Source organism: Somniosus microcephalus, unplaced genomic scaffold (genome assembly GCF_052327205.1).
Source record: "Somniosus microcephalus isolate GS21.2 unplaced genomic scaffold, FLI_Smic_1.0 unresolved_chr6, whole genome shotgun sequence".
In the NCBI taxonomy this organism is placed as follows: domain Eukaryota; kingdom Metazoa; phylum Chordata; class Chondrichthyes; order Squaliformes; family Somniosidae; genus Somniosus; species Somniosus microcephalus.
In genome coordinates, this window is record NW_028225184.1 from 29,092,288 (window position 1) to 29,117,223 (window position 24,936).

Below are 24,936 nucleotides of genomic sequence, written 5' to 3' on the forward strand. Positions count from 1 at the left end.
GAGGGGGCGGTACTGGACCTAATTCTCGGGAATGTGGCCGGCCAAGTGGAAAAAGTGCTAGTAGGTGAGCACTTTGGTGATAGTGACCATAATATGGTAAGATTTAAGGTGGCCATGGAAAAGGACAGGGATGGGCCGGAAATAAAGGTTCTAAATTGGGGGAAGGCCGATTTTAATAGGATAAGGCAGGATCTGGCCAAAATGGACTGGGATCAGCTACTTGTAGGAAAATCCGCATCGGAGCAATGGGAGGCTTTCAGAAGGGAGATTGAGAACATACAATGGCAACATGTTCCCGTAAAGGTCAAGGGTGGTTCCAAAAACCACAGGGAACCTTGGATGTCAGGGGATATACGGGAATGGATTAGGAAAAAAAGGAGGGCTTTTGGTAGATACAAAAGGCTAAAGACGGAGGAAGCCCTAGAGGAGTACAAAAAGTGCAGGGGGATACTTAAAAAAGAAATTAGGAGATCAAGGAGGGGCCATGAAATAACACTGGCAAGCAAAATAAAGGAAAATCCGAAGATGTTTTATAAGTATATTAAGGGTAAGAGGATAACTAGGGAAAAAATAGGGCCCATTAGGGACAAAAGTGGCAATCTGTGTGTGGAGCCGGAAGATGTAGGAGGGGTTCTGAATGAATTTTTTGCGTCTGTTTTCACTATGGAGAAGGACGATGTAGACATAGAAATAGGGCGGGGGGACTGTGATATGCTCGAACATATTAACATCGAGCGGGGGGAGGTATTGGCGGTTTTAGCTGGCCTAAAAATGGATAAATCCCCAGGCCCGGATGAAATGTATCCCAGGCTGCTGTGTGAGGCAAAGGAGGAGATTGCGGGGGCTCTAACACATATATTCAGGACCTCTCTGGCCACAGGGGATGTGCCAGAGGACTGGAGAACCGCTAATGTAGTACCATTATTCAAGAAGGGTAGTAGGGAAAAACCGGGGAACTACAGGCCAGTGAGCCTAACATCAGTGGTAGGAAAATTATTGGAAAAAATCCTGAGGGACAAAATGTGTCTCCACTTGGAGAGGCAAGGATTAATCAGGGATAGTCAACATGGCTTTGTCAAGGGAAGATCATGTCTGACTAATTTGATTGAATTTTTTGAGGGGGTGACTAGGTGTGTGGATGAGGGTAACGCAGTGGATGTGGTATACATGGATTTCAGTAAGGCCTTCGATAAAGTCCCGCACAGGAGACTGGTCAAGAAGGTAAGTGCCCATGGAATCCAGGGTGCCTTGGCACATTGGATACAAAACTGGCTTAGTGGCAGAAGGCAGAGGGTGATGGTCGAAGGTTGTTTTTGTGACTGGAAGCCTGTGGCCAGTGGGGTACCACAGGGATCGGTGCTGGGTCCCTTGCTGTTTGTGGTCTACATTAATGACTTGGATATGAATGTAAAGGGTATGATCAGTAAGTTCGCGGATGATACAAAAATTGGTAGGGTGATAAATAGCGAGGAGGGTAGCCTCAGTCTGCAGGACGATATAGATGGGTTGGTCAGATGGGCGGAACAGTGGCAAATGGAATTTAACCCGGAAAAGTGCGAGGTGATGCACTTTGGGGGGACTAACAAGGCAAAGGAATACACAATGAATGGAAAGACCCTAGGCAAGACGGAGGGTCAGAGGGATCTGGGTGTGCAAGTACACAGATCCCTGAAGGCGGCGGAACAGGTGGATAAGGTGGTAAAAAAGGCATATGGTCTACTTGCCTTCATTAGCCGAGGCATTGAATATAAGAGCAAGGAGGTTATGATGGAGCTGTATAAAACACTGGTTAGGCCACAGCTGGAATATTGTGTGCAGTTCTGGTCGCCACACTACAGGAAGGATGTGATCGCGTTAGAGAGGGTGCAGAGGAGGTTCACCAGGATGTTACCAGGGCTGGAGCGCTTCAGCTATGAAGAGAGACTGGGCAGGTTGGGTTTGTTTTCCTTGGAGCTGAGGAGGCTGAGGGGGGACATGATTGAGGTGTACAAAATTATGAGGGGCATAGATAGGATGGATGCTGAGGAGCTTTTTCCCTTAGTAGAGGGGTCGATAACTAGGGGGCATAGATTCAAGGTAAAGGGCGGGAGGTTTAGAGGGGATTTGAGAAAGAACTTTTTCACCCAGAGGGTGGTTGGAGTCTGGAACTCACTGCCTGAAAGGGTTGTGGAGGCAGAAACCCTCACAACATTTAAGAAGCATTTGGATGTGCACTTGAAATGCCATAGCATACAAGGCTACGGGCCAAATGCTTTAATATGGGATTAGATTAGACAGGGCTTGATGGCCGGCGCGGACACGATGGGCCGAAGGGCCTCTATCCGTGCTGTATTACTCTATGACTCTATGACTCTATGACTCTATGATCCACTGACCACAACCTCTCCGAACACGCAGAGACTGACAGACTGAACACAACCTGACTGAGCACACAGAAACTGACCCACAGACCACAACCTGTACGAACATATAGAAACTGACCCTCAGACTACAACCACCTCTCCGCACACACAGTAACTGACCCACTGACCACAACCTGTCAGAACACACAGAAACTGACCCACTGACCACATCCTGACCAAACACACAGAAACTGATCCACTGACCACAACCTGACTGAACACAAAGAAACTGACCCACTGTCCAAAAGCTGAATGAACACACAGAAACTGACCCACTGACCACAACCTGAGCAAAGACACAGTAACTGACCCACTGAACACAACCTGACCGAACACACAGAAACTGACCCGCTGAACAGAAGCTGACTGAAAACACAGAAATTGACCCACTGACAAAACATGACTGAACAGGCAGAAGCTGAACCACTGAGCAGAACCTGAACGAACAGCCAGAAACTGATCCACTGACCAAAACCTGTCAGAACGCACAGAAACTGACCCACTGACCAAAAGCTGACCGAACACAGAGAAACTGACCCACTGACCACAAAATGAACAAACACACAGAAACTGACCCACTGACTACAAACTGACGGAACACAGAAAAACTGAACGACTGACAACAACCTGACTGAACACACAGAAACTGACCCACTGACCACAAACTGTGCGAACACACAGAAACTGACCCACTGACCACAAACTGTGCGAACACACAGAAACGTACCCACTGAACACAACCAGACCGAGGACAGAGTAACTGATCCATTGAAAACAACATGTCCGAACACAAAGAAATCAGTGGTGTACATTTAAGGAGTTATTTTGCAACTTCCAAAAAACTGAGAAGAAAAGGGTGTAAAAGAAAAGACAGCCATCCGTGGCTAAGTAAAGAAATCAAGGATAGTATTCGACTAAAAACATGGGCAAATAAGGTAGCCAAATCTAGTGGGAGGATAGAGGATTGGGAAAACTTTAAAAGACAGCAAAAAATTCCAAAATGATTGATTAAGAAAGGGAAGATAGATTATGAAAGTAAATTAGCAAAAAATATAAAAACAGATAGTAAGAGTTTTTATAGTTATAGGAAAAGAAAAAGGGCGGCTAAAGTAAATGTTGGTCCCTTAGAGGATGAGACCGGGAAATTAATGGTGGGAAATATGTAGATGGCAAAAACACTGAATGAGTATTTTGTATCAGTCTTTACAGTAGAAGACACTAAGAATATCCCAACACTGGAAAAACAGGGGGCTATAGGGGGGGAGGAGCTAAACACGATCAAACTCACTAAGGAAGTGGTACTCGGTAGAATAATGGGACTCAAGGCGGATAAATCACCTGGACCAGATGGCATACATCCTAGGGTCTTGAGGGAAGTGGCGGTATGGATTGTGGATGCATTGGTAATAATTTTCCAAAACTCCCTGGACTCGGCAAAGGTCCTGGCAGACTGGAAAACTGCTAATGTAACACCGTTATTTAAAAAGGGCAGTAGACAGAAGGCTGGAAACTATAGACTGGATAGCCTAACATCTCTGGTAGGTAAAATTTTGGAGTCCATTATTAAGGAGACAGTAACAGGACATTTGGATAATCATAATTTAATAGGACAATGTCAGCATGGTTTTATGAAGGGGAAGTCATGTTTGACAAATCTGCTGGAGTTCTTTGAGGAAGTAACATATAGGGTGGATAAAGGGGAACCAGTGGACATAGTGTATTTAGACTTCCAAAAGGCATTTGACAAGGTGCCACACAAAAGATTATTGCTTAAGATAAAAAATCACTGGATTGGGGGTAATATTCTGGCATGGATAGAGGATTGGCTATCTAACAGAAGGCAGAGAGTTGGGATAAATGTTCATTCTCAGACTGGCAATCAGTAACTAGTGGTGTTCCGCAGTGGTCAGTGCTGGGTCCCCAACTCTTTACAATCTATATTGACGATTTGGAGGAGGGGACCGAGAGTAACATATCAAAGTTTGCAGATGATACTAAGATGGGGGGGAAAGTAGTGAGTGAGGAGGACATAAATAAACTGCAAGGTGACATAGACAGGCTAAGTAAGTGGGCAGAGATTTGGCTGATGGAATACAATACTAGAAAGTGTGAGGTTATGCACTTTGGCTGGAAAAATCGTAGAGCAAGTTATTATCTTAATGGCAAGAAACTGGAAAGTACTGAAGTACAAAGGGATCCGGGGGTCCTGGTGCACGAAACTCAAAAGGTTAGTATACAGGCGCAGCAAATGATTAATTAGGCCAATGGAATGTTGGCTTTCATTGCTAGGGTGATAGAATATAAAAATAGGGAAGTATTGCTTCAGTTGTACAAGGTATTGGTGAGACTGCACCTGGAATACTGCATACAGTTTTGGTGTCCATACTTAAGTAAAGACATACTTGCTCTCGAGTCAGTACAAAGAAGGTTCACTCGGTTAATCCCGGGGATGAAGGGATGGACATATGAAGAGAGGTTGAGTAGATTGGGACTCTACTCATTGGAGCTCAGAAGAATGAGAGGCGATCTTATTGTAACATATAAGGTTGTGAAGGTGTTCGATCGGGTGGATGCGGGGAGGATGTTCCCGATGATGGGTGAAACAAAACTAGGGGGCTTAGACTTATAACAAGGGGCTGCTATTTCAAAACTACTGTGATGAGGAGGAACTACTTCACTCAGAGTGTGGAAGGTCCATGGAATATGCTGCCCCAAAAAGCTGTAGAAGCTACATCATTACATAAATTTAAAAAAGAAATAGACAGTTTCCTAGAAGTAAAGGGAATTACGGGATACGGGGAGCGGGCAGGAATTTGGACAAGTCTAGGTTCGGATCAGACATGGCCCTGTTGGTAGCAGAGCGGGTCATGGGCCGTGTAGCCAGATCCTGCTCATATTTCGTGTATCTAATTCTGTAAGATTCAGGAGATGGTTCTGTGATAGTAGATTGGCTGTTAGGATCAGATCAGCCATGACCTTATTGAATGGCGGAGCAGGCTCGAGGGGCCGATTGGCCTATGCCTGCTCGTATTTCTTATGTTCTTATGTTCTTATTAAGAGAGTTGGAACAGTTTGGGCCTATACTTATTGGAGGTTAGAAGATTCAGAGAGGATCTTATTGAAATTTATAAGATTTTTAAGGGTCTTGACAAGGTAGATACAGAGAGAAATCTGAAACTAGGGGGCATACTTTCAGAATATGGGGGCACACGTTTAAATCGGAAATGGGGAGGAATTTGGTCCCTCATAGGGACGTGATTCTTTGGAGTTATCTTCCCCAGAGATCTGTGGAGGCTGGGTCATTGAATCTATTTAAGTTGGAGTTAGACAGATGGTTGAAAGGTAAGGGAGTCAATGGTTATGGAGAACGGGCAGGAAAGTGGATTCGAGGCCAAGATCAGATTAGCAGTTATCTTATTATATGACAGAGCAGGCTCGAGGGGCCAAATCACCTACTCCTGCTCCTGCGGCTTATGTTCTTATGATGATATGTAACTCACTCCGTGCCCAACATTGCGAGCACTCGCCTGGAGTCTCAGCTGATTGTGTTTATAAAAACTTCAGTGTAATTCACTCCAAGTCCGGCACTGTGAGCTCTCCCTTGGTGTGTCAGCTCCCTGTGTTTATAAACACTTCAGTATGATTCACTCCGTGTCCAACACTGTGAGCTCTCCCCTGGTGTGTCAGCTCACTGTGTTTCTAAACACTTCAGTGTAATTCACTCCGTGCCCAACATTGTGAACTCGCTCTTCGTGTGTCAGCTGACTGTGTTTCTAAACACTTCAGTGTAATTCACTCCGTGCCCAACATTGTGAACTCTCTCTTGGTGTGTCAGCACACTGTGTTTCTAAACACTTAGTGTAATTCACTCAGTGCCCAACATTGTGAGCTCTCCCCTGCTGTGTCAGCTCACTGTGTTTATAAACATTTCAGTGTATTTCACCCCCTCTCCAACCAATTGAGCTTTACCCAGGTGTGTCAGCTCACTGCGTTTATAAAGTCTTCAGTGTAATTCACTCCGTGTCCAGCACTGCGATCTCTCCCCTGGTATGTCAGCTCTCTGTTTTTAGAAACACTTCAGTGTAATTCACTCAAAGTCCGACACATTGAGCTTTCCATTGGTGTGTCAGATCACTGTGTTCATAAACACTTCAGTGTAACTCACTCCATGTCCCACACTGTGAGTTCTCCTCTGGTGTGTCAGATCACTGTGTTTATAAACACTTCAGTGTAACTCACTCCATGTCCCACACTGTGAGCTCTCCTCTGGTGTGTCAGCTCACAGTGTTTATAAACACTTCAGTATAATTCACCCTGTGTCCTACACCGTGAGCTCTCCCCTGGTTTGTCAGCCACCTGTGTTTATAAACTCTTCAGTGTAATTCCCTTCGTGTCTGACACTGTTAGCTCTCCTCCGGTGCGTAAGCTCTCTGTGTTTATAAACACTTCAGTGTAAATCACTCCGTGTCCGACACTGTGAGCTCTCCCCTGATTTGTCAGCTCACTGTGTTTATGAACACATCAGTGTAATTCACTTCACGTCCGACACTGTTAGCTATCCCCTGGTGTGTCAGCGCCATGTTTTAATAAACACCTCAGTGTAATTCACTCCGTGTCCAACAATGTAAGCTCTCCCCTGGTGTGTCAGCTCACTGTGCTTATAAACACTTCAGTGTAAATCACTCCGTGTCAAACACTGTGAACTCTCCCCTGATGTGTCAGCTCACTGTGTTTATAAACACTTCAGTGTAATTCACTCCATGTCCAACACTGTAAGCTCTCCCATGGTGTGTCAGCTCACTGTGTTTATCAACATCTCAGTGAAGGCAACAGTGCATGGTAGCGATAGGGGTAATGATAGCCAAAATTTGACAGAGAGGTACAGAGCGTATACACATAAGAGAGCATTAGAAAGAGGGGTCCGAATAGGGAAAAATAGTTAATAGACATCATTAACAACTCTATATCTGAAAGCAAGCAGCATTCGTAACAAGATAGATGAGTTGGCAGCACCAATAGAAGTAACTGAGTTTGATCGGACAGCCTTTAGACAGACGTGGTTGCAATGTGACTAAGGCTGGGAACTGAATATTCAGGGGGTTTTGGCATTTCGTAAGGATAGGCAGAAAGGAAAACGAGCTCTCTTAATAAGGGTTAACTTCAGTGCGGTATTGAGAAATTAAATTGGCCTGCAAGATCAAGATGTAGAATCAATTAGGGTAGAGATAAGAAATAATAATCGTAAGAAGTCACCGGTGGGAATGGTCTCCAGCCCCGCAAAACAGTAACCACACGGTAGGGCAGAGTATACATCAAGAAATAATAGAAGTTTGTAACAAAGGTAGGGTAATCATCATGGGAGATTTTAATCTTCATATTGATTGGACAAAGCAAAATGGCGAAGGTAGACTTCAGGAAGTGTTCTTAAAGACTAAATGGGATGGTTTCTTGGAACAATATGTTATGGTTCCAGCCAGGGAGAAGAGTATTTTACATCTGGTAATTTGTAACGAGGCTTGATTAGTTAATGATCTCGAAGTGAAGGATACTCTTGGGAAGAGTGATCAAAGCATGGTAGCATTTCAAATTCAGTTTGAGGGTGCAAAAGTTAGCTGTCAATCTAGTGTCTGAACATAAACACAGGTAATTACAAAGGTATGAAGGCAAATCTGGTTAAAGTGGACTGGAAAAAACATGTTAGAGTGTAAAACTGTAGAAAAGCAATGGTAATCATTTAAGGAGACATTTCATAACTCTCAGTAAAGATATTTACCTGTGTGAAAGAAATACTGTAAGGGAAGGATGAACAATTCGTGGCAAATTAAGGATGTAAAGCATGGTATCAATTTGGAAAAAAAAAGTATATCAAAAGTTGCAAAAAATAGTGAAAGGCCAGGAGATTGAAATTATTAAAAAAACCAGCAAAGGACAACTAAAAAAATGGTAAAGGGAGAGAAGATAGCTTATGAGATTAAGTTAGCAAGAAATATAAAAACAGAGAGGAAGAGTTTCTACACGTATATTATAATGTAAAGCGACTAGCTACAGTAAACGTTGGTCCCCTAGAGGATGAGTCTGGGGAACTAATAATAGGAAACAGGGATATGGCTGATATTTTGAGCAAATATTTTGTATTGGTCTTCATGGCAGAAGGCATTTGAAGCATGCCAATAATGGATAATCAAAGGGCTACTGGAGTGCGGGGTGGAAACTTGAAACAATGACTGTCACTTGACAGAATGTACTGGGCAATCTAATGGGACAAAAGGTCGACAATTTCCCTGGACACGATGGCCTGCATCCCAGTGCCTTAAAAGATGTGGCTGCAGAGATAGTGGATGCATTGGGTGTAAATTACGATAGATCCCTGGATTCTGGAGAGGTCCCAGCCGACTTTAATCCACAAATATAACGCCCCTATTTAAGGCTGGAAGTAGACAGAATGCAGGGAATTTTCGACCTGTTTGCCTAGCTTCTGTCATTGGGAAAATGCTAGAGTGCATCATTAAGGACATGGTAGCAGGAGAGTTAGAAAATTTAGAGTATAGCCAAGCAGAGTTAGCTTAGTTTTATGAAAGGGAAATCATTTTTGCCAATTTTCTGGAGTTCTTTGAGGATGTAACGAGCAGGATGGATAAAGGGGAACCAGTAGAGATCGTGTATATGGATTTCCAGAAGGTATTCGATAAGGTGTCACATATAATGTTTCTACACAGGACTAGACAGACTAGATGCAGGAAGGATGCTCCCGATGGCCGGGAAGTCCAGAACCAGGGGCCACAGTCTAAGGATAAGGGGTAAGCCATTTAGGACAGAGATGAGGAGGAATTTCTTCACTCAGAGAGTGGTGAACATGTGGAATACTCTATCACAGAAGGCAGTGGAGGCCAATTCATTAAATACATTCAAGAAGGAGTTAGGTATATTTCTTAAGGCTAAAGGGATCAAGGGATATTGGGAGAAGGCAGGGACAGGCTACTGAAGCTGTATGATCAGCCATGATCTCCTTCAATGGCAGAGGAGGCTCGAGTGGCCAAAGGCCTACTCCTTCTCCTATCTTCTATGTTTCTATGTTTACACATGTTAAGAGCTGATGGGGTTGGGAGTGATATATTAGTATGATGGATAGAGGATTGGCTAACAAACATATAACAAAGAGTAGATGTAAATTGGACAATTTCAGATTGGCAATCTTTAACTAGTGCAGTGCCGCAGGGATTGGTGCTGGGGCCTCAACTACTTACAATCTATATTAGTGACTTGGTTGAAGGGACTGAATGTAATGTGGCAAAGTTTGCCGAAGTTAGAAACATAGGTGGGAAAGGAATTTGCGTGGAGGACACAAAGCATCTCCAAATGTATATAGATAGGCTAAGTAAGTGGGCAAACATCTGGCAGGTGGGGTACTGCGAGGTTATCCGCATTGGTAGTAAAAATTAAAAAGCAAATTATTATTTAAATGGGGAGAGATTACAGAATGCTGAGGTACAGATGGATCTGGGGGTCTTTGTACATGAATCACAAACAGTTATCATGCAGGTATAGCAAAAAGTTAGGAAGGTGACATATGAAAACTACTAGGCACTTGGTCTAAGCATTAAACAAAGCTTCAATCAACTGTTTTACAACATGGAGGTCTAGTTCTGTCCTTCACTAGATCCTGATAAGAATTGTGTGGAAATGCCGGAGTTGTACTAGGGTGGACAAATGTAAGAAGTCACACAACACCAGGTTATAGTCCAACAGCTTTATTTAAAGTCACAAGCATTCAGAGCGCTGCTCCTTCTTCAGGTGAAGTGGAGAAATGCATAAAGACACAGCTTATATAGTCAGAGAATCATGTCAGATTTTTACAGGTAACCTTTACAAATGCCATTTATCACACCTCGGCAGAGAGATAATCACAGCAGTCAAAGGTGTGAATGGTGTCCAAACAGGTCAGTCAGGGAAACATTACATCAAAGAACAATGAGGTGGGGTCACAAGGGGTCAAATATTGCAGATGCTGGGGTCTGTATGAAAAACAAAAAAACTGAGAAAAAACATTTTTTTGGCTGGATATCACAGCAGGTCCGGCCGCATACAGACCCCAGCATCTGCAATATTTGACCCCTTGTGACCCCACCTCATTGTTCTTTGATGTAATGTTTCCCTGACTGACCTGTTTGGACACCATTCACACCTTTGACTGCTGTGATTATCTCTCTGCCGAGGTGTGATAAATGGCAGTTGGAAAGGTTACCTGTAAACATCTGACATGATTCTCTGACTATATAAGCTGTGTCTTTATGCATTTCTCCACTTCACCTGAAGAAGGAGCAGCGCTCCGAAAGCTTGTGACTTCAAATAAAGCTGTTGGACTATAACCTGGTGTTGTGTGACTTCTTACACTGATAAGAATGTCCTGCGCAAGCTGGGCCCGTGCCCGAGTATTTATACCCTCCCTGGACAGCGCCACCCACATGCCGCTCAACATTATTTCATAAAACTTTATTTCATGAATGATTGATTCATTTCAGAAGGCAAATGGAATGTTGGCCTTTATTACAAGGGGGCTGGAGTATAAAAGGAGGGAAGTCCTTCTACAAATGTGCAGGGCGTTGATGAGACCACACCTAGAGTACTGCGTACAGTTTTGGTCTACTTATTTAAGGAAGAATATACTTGCATTGGAGACAGTTCAAAGAAGGTTCACGAGGTTGATTCCGGAGATGAAGGGATTGTCTTATGAAGATAGTTGGAACAGGTTGGGCCTATACTCATTGGAGTTTAGAAGCATGAGAGAGGATCTGATTGATAATTATAAGATTCTGAAGGGTCTTGACAAGGTAGATGCAGAGACGATGTTTCCCCTAGTAGGCGAATCTGAAACTAGGGGGCATAATTTCAGAATATGGGGGCCCACGTTTAAATCGGAAATGGGGAGGAATTTGTTCCATCAGAGGGACATGAATATTTGGAGTTCTATTCCCCAGAGATCTGTGGAGGCTGGGACATTGAATATATTTAAGTTGGAGTTAGACAGATGTTTGAAAGGTAAGGGAGTCAATGGTTATGGAGAACGGGCAGGGAAGTGGAGTCCAGGCCAAGATCAGATTAGCAATTATCTTATTATATGGCGGAGCAGGTTCGAGGGGCCAAATCACCTACTCCTGCTCCTGCGCCTTATGTTCTTATGATGTTATGTAATTCACTCCATGCCCAAAATTGCGAGCACTCCCCTGGTGTGTCAGCTGACTGTGTTTATAAACAATTCTGCATAATTCACTCCGTGTCCATCACTGTGAGCTCTCCCCTGCTGTGTCAGCTGACTGTGTTTATAAACACGTCAATATAATTCACTCCTTGCCCAATATTGTGAGCTCTCCCCTGGTGTTTCAGCTCACTGTGTTTATAAACACTTCAGTGTAATTCTCTCTATGTCCGACACTGTGAGCTTTCCCCTGGTGTGTCAGCTCTCTGTGTTTATAAATACACTTCAGGAAGGTTGGGAAAGCACTAGAGACGGTGCAGAGTAGAATTACCAGGTGCTTTGTGCATTGAGTGCTGTTGGAGTTTTGCTAAGTGGGAGAAAAATCATTTAAGTGTATTTTGTGAATTTTAGTGTGTTAAGAAGTCAATTATTTGAAGTAAGTTTAATTTTTTAAGGGTTTTTTAAACTCTTGGGCAGTTTAAACAGGAAGTAGAATCCGGGTATAAAAGGGGAGGGGCTAGTGCGGTGCACGGAGTGCTTTGTGCATTGAGTGCTGTTGGAGTTTTGCTAAGTGGGAGAAAAATCATTTAAGTGTATTTTGTGAATTTTAGTGTGTTAAGAAGTCAATAATTTGAAGTAAGTTTAATTTTTTAAGGGTTTTTTAAACTCTTGGGCAGTTTAAACAGGAAGTAGAATCCGGGTATAAAAGGGGAGGGGCTAGTGCGGTGCACGGAGTGCTTTGTGCATTGAGTGCTGTTGGAGTTTTGCTAAGTGGGAGAAAAATCATTTAAGTGTATTTTGTGAATTTTAGTGTGTTAAGAAGTCAATTATTTGAAGTAAGTTTAATTTTTTAACGGTTTTTTAAACTCTTGGGCAGTTTAAACAGGAAGTAGAATCCGGGTATAAAAGGGGAGGGGCTAGTGCGGTGCACGGAGTGCTTTGTGCATTGAGTGCTGTTGGAGTTTTGCTAAGTGGGAGAGTTCGGATAAGTGGGAGGTGAGGGTGTGTTTTTTGCTCTGTTTTGTTCCCCACTCCCAGGCTTAGACATCACTGCGGAGGCGGAGCAGCGAGACGAGTCAACCAAACAGGCTCCACAGACAGTATTCAAGGAGGAGGTTGGTGATCAGCTGGTTGCTTGGTTTTCTTCCTTCTCTTCTCTTTCATACATTTAAGTTGGTAAGTCCTATTGAATAGTGGTGTGATATTATCATATATATCCGGGCAGGGTCTTCATAACTAATAATAAGAAATTTAATTAATTATATAGAATGGAGCAGGTGATGTGTTACTGTTGCGAGATGTGGGAGCCAGTGAACCCCATTGAGGCTAACGGTGCTTACATCTGCGACAAGTGTTTGCTGCTAGAGGAACTCAAGTTCCATGTTATGGAGCTTGAGACCGAGCTTCGGACACTGCGACACATCAGGGAGGGGGAGAAGTTCCTGGACTCTATGTTTCAGGAGATGGTCACACCTATGAAGTTAATTACTGCAGATGTAGTCCGTGGTCAGGGACAGGACGGTGTGACTACGAGTGAGGAAGGTACAGGGATCCAGGATGTAGTGTTGAAGGAGACGCAGCCCTTGTTCTTGTCCAGCAGGATCGAGGTTCTTACTCCCTGTGAGGGCGGGAGCGGGGACTGCAGGGAGGATGAGCAACCTGGCCACAGCACCGTGGTACAGGGGGCCATTCAAGTGGAGGGAGTAAAAAGAAATGTTGTAGTGGTAGGGGATAGTATCATTAGGGGGATAGATAGGGTTCTCTGCAGTCAAGACCGGGAGTCCCGAAGGCTGTGTTGCCTGCCTGGTGCCAGGGTTAAGGACATCTCTTCTGGGCTGGAAAGAAACTTGCAGTGGGAGGGGGAGGATCCAGTTGTCGTGGTCCATGTTGGTACAAACGACGTAGATAGAACAAGGAAGACGGTTCTGTTAAAGGAGTATGAGCAGCTAGGGGTCAAATTAAAAAACAGAACCTCAAGGGTAATAATCTGTGGGTTATTACCTGAGCCACGAGCGAATTTGGCTAGGATAAATAAAATTAAAGAGTTAAATGCGTGGCTCAAAGACTGGTGTGGGAGAAATGGGTTTTGCTTCTTGGGACACTGGCACCAGTACTGGGACAGGAGGGAGCTGTTCTGTTGGGACGGACTCCACTTGGCCAGTGCTGGGACTAGAGTCCTGGCGAATCATATAACTAGGGCTGTAGAGAGGGCTTTAAACTAATTAGTGGGGGGGAGGTTTCTAGAGAGCAAATCATAGAAATGACAACAGAGAAGGTCATAGACTTAGGTAGCAGTGGGGGAATTAAAAAACAGAATATGTCAGGAAGGGACAGAAGGTATGGAGTAAAAAGTAAAGTACTAAAAAGGGAAAAAACAGGAACTAAGTGTTACAAAACATATTTGAAAGTTCTTTATCTGAATGCACGTAGCATTCATAACAAAATGAATGAGTTAACGGCACAAATAATGACATATGGGTATGATCTTGTGGCCATTACAGAAACATGGCTGCAGGGTGACCATGACTGGGAATTAAACATACCAGGTTATTTAACAATCAGGAAGGACAGGCAGGAAGGGAGAGGAGGTGGGGTGGCTATGTTAATAAAGGAAGGAATCACTATAATAGAGAAATGATATTGGGTCAAAGGAGCAGGATAGTGAAACAGTTTGGGTGGAGGTAAGGAATAATAAGGGGAAAAAAACACTAGTGGGTGTAGTCTATAGGCCTCCGAACAGTTGCAACTCTGTTGGACGGAGTATTAATCAGGAAATAGTTGAGGCTTGTAATAAGGGAACAGCTATAATTATGGGGGATTTTAATTATCATATTAACTGGACAAATCAAATTGGGCAGAGCAGCCTTGAGGAAGAGTTCATTGAGTGTATTAGGGATGGGTTTCTTGAGCAGTATGTAACTGAACCGACCAGGGGGCAAGCAACCTTAGATTTGGTCCTGTGTAATGAGACAGGATTAATTAAAAATGTCCTAGTAAAGGATCCCCTTGGAATGAGTGACCATAACATGGTTGAGTTCCATATTCAATTAGAGGGTGAGAAGGTTGGATCTCAAACAAGCGTGCTGAGCTTGAATAAAGGAGACTATGAAGGTATGAGAGCGGAATTAATTAGAGTGGACTGGGAAAATAGATTAAAGGGTAAGACGGTACATGACCAGTGGTGTACATTTAAGGAGTTATTTTACAACTTCCAAGAAAAATATATTCCACTGAGGAAAAAAGGGTGTAAAAGAAAAGATAGCCATCCGTGGCTAAGTAAAGTAATTAAGGATAGTATCCGACTAAAAACAAGGGCATATAAGGTAGCCAAATCTAGTGGGAGGATGGAAGATTGGGAAGTCTTTAAAAGACAGCAAAAAATAACAAAAAGATTGATTAAGAAAGGGAAGATAGATTATGAAAGTAAATTAGCAAAAAATATAAAAACAGACAGTAAAAGTTTCTATAGTTATATAAAACGAAAAAGGGTGGCTAAAGTAAATGTTGGTCCCTTAGAGGATGAGACCGGGAAATTAATGGTGGGAAACATGGAGATGGCAAAAACACTGAACAATTATTTTGTATCAGTCTTTACAGTAGAGGACACTAAGAATATCCCAACACTGGACAAACAGGGGGCTCTAGGGGGGGAGGAACTAAATACAATTAAAATCACTAAGGAAGTGGTACTTGGTAAAATAATGGGACTCAAGGCGGATAAATCCCCTGGACCTGATGGCTTGCATCCCAGGGTCTTGAGGGAAGTACCGGTAGGGATTGTGGATGCATTGGTGATAATTTTCCAAAACTCACTGGACTCAGCAAAGGTCCCGGCAGATTGGAAAACTGCTAATGTAACACCATTATTTAAAAAGGGTAGTAGGCAGAAGGCTGGAAACTATAGACCTGTTAGCCTAACATCTGTGGTTGGTAAAATGTTAGAGACAATTATTAAGGAGACAGTAACGGGACATTTGGATAAACATAATTTAATAGGGCAAACTCAGCATGGTTTCATGAAGGGGAAGTCATGTTTAACAAATTTGCTTGAGTTTTTTGAGGAAGTAACATACAGGGTGGATAAAGGGGAACCAGTGGACGTAGTGTATTTAGACTTCCAAAAGGCATTTGACAAGGTGCCACACAAAAGATTATTGCTCAAGATAAAAATCACGGGATTGGGCGTAATATTCTGGCATGGGTGGAGGATTGGCTCTCTAACAGAAAGCAGAGAGTTGGGATAAATGGTTCGTTCTCAGATTGGCAACCAGTAACTAGTGGTGTTCCGCAGGGGTCAGTGCTGGGTCCCCAACTCTTTACAATCTACATTAACGATTTGGAGGAGGGGACCGAGTGTAACATATCAAAGTTTGCAGATGATACAAAGATGGGACGGAAAGTTGTGAGTGAGGAGGACATAAAAAACCTGCAAAGGGACATAGACAGGCTAAGTAAGTGGGCAGAGATTTGGCAGATGGAATAAAATACTGGAAAGTGTGAGGTTATGCACTTTGGCAGGAAAAATCATAGAGCAAGTTATTATCTTAATGGCAAGAAACTGGAAAGTACTGTAGTACAAAGGGATCTGGGGGTCCTGGTGCACGAAACTCAAAAAGTTAGTATGCAGGTGCAGCAAGTGATCAAGAAGGCCAATGGAATGTTGGCTTTTATTGCTAGGGGGTTGGAATATAAAAACAGGGAGGTATTGCTGCAGTTGTACAAGGTATTGGTGAGGCCGCACCTGGAATACTGCATACAGTTTTGGTGTCCATACTTAAGAAAACACATATTTGCTCTCGAGTCAGTACAAAGAAGGTTCACTCGGTTAATCCCGGGGATGAGGGGGTGGTCATATGAGGAGAGGCTGAGTAGATTGGGACTCTACTCATTGGAGTTCAGAAGAATGAGAGGCGATCTTATTGAAACATATAAGATTGTGAAGGGGCTTGATCGGGTGGATGCGGTGAGGATGTTCCCAATAATGGGTGAAACTAGAACTAGGGGGCATAATCTTAAAATAAGGGGCTGCTCATTCAAAACTGAGATGAGGAGAAACTTCTTCACTCAGAGGGTGGTAGGTTTGTGGAATTTGCTGCCCCAGAAAGCGGTGGAAGCTACATCATTAAATAAATTAAAAACAGAAATAGATAGTTTCCTTTCCGGGGAGCGGGCAGGAAATTGGACATGAGTCTGGGTTCGGAATGGTCATGGCCCTGTGGGTAGTGGAGCGGGCCCAGGGGCCGTGTAGCCTTGTTCTGCTCCTACTGTGTTCTAATTCTGTTAGATTTCAGGAGATGGTTTTATTCCTGTTCCTGGCTGGGGTGGAGATCGCCTTTACAGAAGGTAAGTACTGTAGAAAATATAGGGACAGAGTGATCTCCTGGAAGAATTTCGATCGCCTAGATGGGTCGGAGAGGAATTTCCCAGATTTTTTTCTCCCAAATTGGCCATTGGGTCTTTAACTGGTTTTTCGCCTCTCCCGGGAGATCACATGGGTTCGGGTGGATGCAGAGTGATAGAAGATTTGAGGTTAGGATCAGATCAGCCATGATCTTATTGAATGGTGGAGCGGGCTCGAGGGGCCGATTGGCCTACTCATACTCCTATTTCTTATGTTCTTATGTTCTTAATTGTTCCGGGTTTGGGGGATCTTAGCAGCAACGACAGATTGGAGAATCTAGATTTGTTTTTATTTGAGCAAAGGAGGCTGAGGGGTGATTTGACAGAAGTGTACAAGTTTTTGTCGGGCTGGATAGGCAAGGCGGGGAAAGGTTGTTGCCACCAGTTGATAGAACTAGGGCTACGGGACGCAGATTTAATTTGTTGGGCAATAGATACAGTGGTTATGTGAGGAACAGCTATTTTACACAGCGAGTGGTGAGTACCTGGAACTCGCTGCTGATGGAAGTGGTAGAAGCGGAGACACTCAATGTTTTCAAGGGGAGACTGAATAGGCACTTGAGGGAAATAAACTTGCAGGGCTACGGGGATAGAGCGGGGGAATGGGACCGACAGGATTTCCTGCAGAGAGTCTGCATGGACACTATCGGCCGAATGTCCTCCTTCTTTACCGTTATGATTCGATGACACTATGACTATAACTATTGATTGCATTCCTAAATCAGCCTTTTTTACCAATTTGGTTTATGCTTCCCTTGTCCAACTCTTCCAATTTCGATTACATATTTATTTTTAATTTCCTTTTCCATACCATCAATTATCTCCCAATCGGCCTAGTCACACCTTATCGAAGTTGGTAATTCCAGATTCCTCCATTATTTCCTCAATAACCAGGGCTTCCACATTGGGGATCACCCTTGTGGCTGTTCCCTGCACTGCCTCAAGTATTTGAATATATCCCTTGTGTCTCGGTGAATAAAGGTGGACAGATTTCTTAAGCTTCTGACTGAGCCGAGCTCCACACAATAAAATAATTAATTTCACTGACTTGTACACTATTGCGTTGGATATGTAGTTGAATATGTTATTGATTTTTTGATTGCTGTTTTGCAATGGTAATCCTTGTTGAGTATGCAATCTAATTAGAATCCAAAGGGTATTTCTGCTTTAGCCTCAGCTCAACAAACACTATTCAAATAGTATATGGACGTCCCATTCACCTTACGATGTGTAGTATGTAACGAGATTCAGCATAAAATCACACCGACCGTTATTATCCCTCCCGAAGCTTTTGCCCAAAACGTTGTGTTGTTTCTGAGCTGTGATCTCCGCCAACTGAAACTCCCGAAAATATCTGCAAGACTGACAAATTTACATTGAGTTTCATAGGTTTTATTTTTGAAGTAAATTTGCAATGAAAGCTATCTCAGCACCGATCAATAGCAACCCCACTCAGTAATTTGCCAACCTGGTATAACGCCTGTAACATTTACCAGATGAATTCTACTATTACACCTGTTTGTTATCCATTTGAGGAAAGATATTATTCCAATGTTTGACGTGTCACTTTGCTATTTTTATTCCCATAACAGTATTAACCTGGGAGTAAAGTGGCTGACGCAACCTGTTTGTTCAAATGACTGTAACTAACATCAGTTGCCCGGGGACAGAACTGTTCACTGGAGATTTCCCTGCTGTATAAATAAAGGCTGCCTTCAATGTATCACATCACACTTTCCACCGGGCCTGCTGTGTCCATCACTACAGGGATCATCGCTTCTCACACTAAATGGAAGTCCTGATACTTCAGCAGATAAGCGCCATTTACTATCCTATTCTCGCAGCTGTTGGTGTTCCTGGTGAGTGGTGAAGAAAGACATGAATCTGATAAAAAATCTCTTAACTACAAAGCTTCTCGTGCTGCGTGTCTGGCAAAATGTGCTTTTCTTATTCTCTGGGTAGCACAGTTATGTAAGGTTTGCTGTCAGATTAACCCGAATGTTCCCTGCTTAATTAACGTGGTGTCTTCCTTCACACTGCAGTCTCCAGTGATGATACCATGCTTCTTCTAAAAAGAATGGCATGCAATCTGGGTTCCGGATGAAAGGACACTAAAACATTGAGAAATAGGGTCGTCTGACTTAAATCTGCAACACTTTAATAACTAAATAGAACTGAATCATGCTGCTATGCTCGCTTTCTCCAAAAGTCACTTTCAACTAATAAAGAATGTATTTATTGATGCTCAGTGGTGTTTCTGTTTTGGAAAGAAGGGATGCACTACCCAATAACATTATTTCTATTTCAGTGATATTTCTTTTGACTGTTATACAGCGAAAACTTCAGGAATGTTTTCCAGCACAACAAGTTGTAAATGTTAAAGGAATTTCAGTGACTGTGTTTATTTATCTATTGAATCAATATTCATTCATATATTTACCTTGAGCAATTCTGCAGATCTCACTATTCAGTTCAGTCCAGTGTTGCTCTATATTTCCTGATATGGTGTTTTACTTTCAAACTTTCTTTAATGTATAACTGAATTGCCTGGGGAAGTATACGGTCCGATTTTACATCTTGTCAACTACCTGTCCCTCAGTGATAAACATAAATTGCCACTTTAGAAAGTGGGATTGCTGATTACAAAAGTATTATTAAATTATACGTTAAATTGTAAAATTCTTTACAATATGTATATTTTTAGCTGGTCCTTGGTACCAGCTGCCAATATTTAATTCAGAAAGTTGCCTGTTGAAGTTTCACTCTGCTATATAAACTTGCAAGAAACTGACATTTCCTTTAGTTGGTGCTGCATTGTCAAGGGTGAGGAACCACGTTTCCCCTTTTAAACCAGGAGCCTTTGCAGGAGGGACTGCTCTCCAAGTTTTCCCCTTTTTGTGGCCAGCGTGCCTACTTTAAACCAGCGCCACCGAAAAATGTGTTCATTGGATCTTGCTCGGTTGCTGCTTCAGCTACAACAAACGGGGCAGCGCTTCAGATCTTCATGGGCGCTTTGGGATTTTATCAGAAGCCATGTCAAAGTGCTAATCTCTGTTTATATTGTGAATCGCACATTCCTGCTGAACAGATGTGGAAGTAGAAATACAAATACATTCTTTAACAGCAATAGGGTTAATCAAAGTAGGCACATTACAAGAGTGAACCCCAGGAAACTGAAACGTATGTCTGCTGAACCTGATATAATTACCACACTACAAATCAACAGGAGTTCAAAAATAGGTTGAATTTTGAAAGAACAGTGAGTAGTTCAGAGCATAATTCATTGGAGATTGCAGTATTTAATTTGGTTGATAATTCAGTGGATAATCGAGTGCTTACTTCTTTGTATAATATAATGTGTCATTCGCTAGATAGTTGTGTGGTTAATAAATTGGATATTTCAGAGTTGAATACTATAGATAACTAAAGGATAATTATTTGTATGTTTCAGTGTTTAATTCGATGGATAATTGTGTGGATAATTTTTTGGATATTTCATAGTTCAATTCGGTGGATAATTGAGAGGATAATACTTTTGATATTTCAGTGTTTAAGTCGATGGATAATTGAGAGGATAATACTTTGGATATTTCAGTATTTAATTCGATGGATAATTGAGCTGGTAATTCTTTAGATATTTCAGTGTTTATTCGGAGGATAATTGTGTGGATAATTATTTGGATATTTCAGTGTTTAATTCGATAGAAACTTGAGAGGATAATTATTGGATAATTCAGTGTTTAATTCTATAGAATATTGAGTGGTTAATCTTTTGGATATTGCAGTGCTTAATTCGACAAATAATTGAGTGGATAAATATTTGGATTGTTTAAATCGGTGGATAAATGAGTGGATTTTTCTTTCCATATATTTATATTACATTCACTAGATAATTGAGTGCATAATTCAGTTGCGAATTCTGTTGATAATTCAGTGCTTAATTCGCTGGATAATGTATTAAATAATTATTTTGATGATTCGGTTGATAGTCGTTTGGAAAATTCTTTGTATATTTCAATACTTAATTCGGTTGATATTTGAATCGATGTTTTCGATGACAATTATTTGACTCCTTCAGTGTTTCATGCGCTGGATAATTCAGTAGGTAATTATTTTATAATTTATGGGATAAATATATATGAAATCCATTAGAATGAATTTCTCGAAATTGCAGAACCAATGAAAGTTCTGTGGACATATCTGCTTGTCGTTCACATAATATTACTTCTCACTTTTCTAATTTAATCCCACTTTAAATCAAACTCAATTTTTCTTTGGTCTAACAACAGAAACCGCTGGAAAAGAATTTTCCAAACCACTATCAACCGAATCATCAAAATAATTATTTATTAAATTATCCACCGAATTAAGCACTGAATTATCAACAGAATTCCCAACTGAATTATGCACTCAATTATCTAGTGAATGTAATATAGATATATGGAAAGAAAAGGCCAGGCAACATCCGTGGAGAGAGAAATAGATTCAACATTTCAGGTCGATGCCCTTCATCAGAACTGAGAAAGAAAGGCAGGAAATGAGATAGATTAAAAGGCCATTTGGCGGATGTGAAATGGGGGAGGGGATGAAAGAACAAAAGCGAAGTGAAGAGACATTAGGAGGTATTCAAGACGAGACGAGGTGGTAATAGGACAAGTGAAGAGACTAAAGACGGCTCTAGATGAAGTGTGAAATGCGTTGGCAGAATAAGAGACAGCTAGCATGTGGGAGAGAAAAAGGGGGAAGGCACAATCAAAGGCGTGGATTAAAAATATATAGAAAATTAATAGAGGCCGAGATTGTGATGTGAATTTGTTGAACTCGATATTGAGTCCGGGAGGCTGTAAACTGCCTATTCGGATGACGAGGTTTCTGTTGTTATTTCGGATTTCCAGCATCAGCAATATTTTGCTATCGTTTTAATTCAGCCTGGTGGCGTAGTCTGGGGGGAGGTAGGGAATTCTGCTTCGAATTATCGCGTGCTTTATCCGCAGTTATTAAAACGTTGCTAAGTTAAGTCTCTGTGGTCAACATCAGCAACATATTTGATATCAGACAGACAGCAGTGCGGAGCCTAGGCCCAGCACCATATTCAGATCCTCCCCACAGGTGAATGTAAAAGGTTTCTCGGCTTCTATGTATGAAAACACGCCTATCCTCGTATCCGTGCCCAATATCTGCTCCTGGCTTCCCTCCAGTGGTCGCTATTCATGTCCTCTTGCTGCATCCTTACTCTTATTGGGTTCACCTCTAACTATATCACGATGATTCAGCACTACCAACAACTCATTACTTCTTTCTCACTTCTCTACCGCACAGCAAGCCCGATTTTAGACTGGAGGAAACACGTGTTCCAATTGTACCTTCTTCCTGCCACGTCCCCATTGCAGCTTTACACCTTCCGGTCCCCAATTCTCCTTCCCCAGGTGCAGTACTCATTGCACCATCACCATGCCGAGTCCCCATTGCAATTTCACCTACCCATACCCCATGTACCTTCCTCCTGCCCTGTTTCCATTGTACCTACACCCCGCAGGTTCCCCTTACATAGAATAGGATAACTTACAATTTTACAGCATAGAAACAGGCCATTCTGCCCAACAGATTTATATTCCACACGAGCCATCTCCCGCATTTCCTCATCTCACTCCACTAACACATCATTCTATTCATTTTTGACTCCTATAGTTATCCAACTGCCACTTACATGCATCTATGCAAAGTTCTGCAAATACTGCATGGCATAGAGTCATAGAGTCATAACGGCAACAGAGGAGGCCAGTCGGCTCATCGAGTGCGTGCCAGTTCTCTGTAGAGCAAGTCAGTCATTCCCATTCCCATCGGGGGTTGTCTTATGAAGAACATTTGAGCAGGTTGGGCCGATACTCATTGGAGTTTAGAATATTGAGAAATGATCTTATTGAAACTTATAATGACCCAGAAATTCGGGTCTCCACGGTTGAGTACGCACGGGGTACTCGCCCGTGGGCCCAATCGAAGTGCCGTTTTCGTGTGTGCACTGCACATGCGCGGGAAAGCAGAACTTCCATTATCCTGAAAGATGGGGTTAACAGGTGGAACGCGTGCGTGGGAGAGGCAGCGCGTGCACATTTAACTTACTATTTTTTCCAGGTTTCTCCGGGAAGGTAAGTCTCCAGAAATTAGACACGTAAAGTGCAGTCCTCATGCCTGCTTTTAAAATGGTAAGTGGTGCATTAATCAATGTTATAACATTTTTTACACAGGTTTATTATTTTTAAATACTTCAAAGAAAGGTAAGCTTATTTTTAGCCCCGTTAGAAAATGTAATTAATTTTTTCAAAAATGTAAATTATTGTTTAAAATAGTTATTTCATGTAATTTATAGTTATTTTAAAAATGCAATGTTTTTTTTTAATTTATTTGAAATTTTAGTTACGTTTTGGGGCTTATAGTATTTATAGGATTGACAGCTCTTCCTGTCAAACTTATGAATGAAGCATACCCTGCTACCATTGGCTCTCCATGGCCCACGTGATCCCAGGGGGTTGACTCGAACTAACTGCGCCCCTGGGATACACAAGCACTGCGCGCCGGCAGTTGGAGGAGGCACAGGATCGGAATACCACGCAGGCCCACATCTCAACGGCCGGTATGCTAGGTAAGTGCACGTCAGAGGCTTGCACCCGTGGGAAGCCACCGAACCGAATTTCTGGGCCAATATTCTAAGTGGGCTTGACAGGGTAGATGCACAGATAATGTTTCCTCGCGTGGGGGAATCTAGAACAAGGGTGGCATAGTTTCTAATTGGAGATGAGGAGGCATTTCTTCTCTCAGCGGGTCGTGAACCTTTGGAATTCTCTACGTCAGACAGCTGTGGATGTTGGGTCATTGAATATATTCAAGGTGGAGATAGACAGAATTTTGAATTATAGGGGAATCAAGGGTTATGGGGAGCGGGCAGGGAATTGGATTCGAGGCCAAGATCAGATCAGTCATAGCCTTAATGAATTTTAACGAGTTCCACTTTCTAATATTTTTTGCACTTTCTCCAGTGCTTCTATCCTCTTATTGGGCTAAGCAGATCATAACTGTTCACAACACTCTAAGTGTGGTCTCTCCAAGGTTCAATATAAGTTTAACACATCTCCTCTGTTATTGCTTTCCATTCCTCTAGATATGAACTCCGTTGCTTTGACTGTACGCTTAATGGCTTCTTTCATCTCTTTGTGAATTTGTAGCCCTAAACTCCTTATCTTCTCCCACCATTTGGACTCTTATTTTCCAAGTCTCATGTGCCCTACTTATTCCACCTACCAAAATACACAACCTCACATTCTATTTACTGAAAATCATTTATCATTATCTCTCCATGATTCCATTTTGTTAATATCTTCCTGAATTTTGTCGCAAACATCCGCAGTGTTAACTATACCCCATAATTTGGTGTCATCCACAAATGTTGATATTATATTTCTGATTCCCAAGTCCAACCCACTACTGTAAATTGTAACCAATAGTGACCCCTGTGGAACACCACTTCCCACATTTCCCCAGTCTGAGCAACTACCTTTAACATCTACTCTCTGTTTTCTATTGAGCAGCCAGTTTTTCTATCCATTCGGCCACTTTTCCACTGAGTCTACAGGCTCGTACCTTAGTCACGAGTCCACTATGGCGGTGGAAGCTCTTATAAATGTCTATTTATATTATATTCACCACCTTACCATTATCTCCTCTGCTAGTTTTTCAAATAACGCAGTACGGTTGGTCAAGTCGGAGCTTCCCGTTTGAAATCCGTGCTGACTAGACTTTATTATGTTTCGGTTTCAAGAGAAATTTCTTTTTTATGTTTGAGCGAAGATTACTATACCTTTCCTCTCACCCTTGTTAAGCGCACTGGATGAAAGTTCTAAGAATGTTTACATGTATTTATATGCAGTGCCTCTGCTGTCTCTTCCT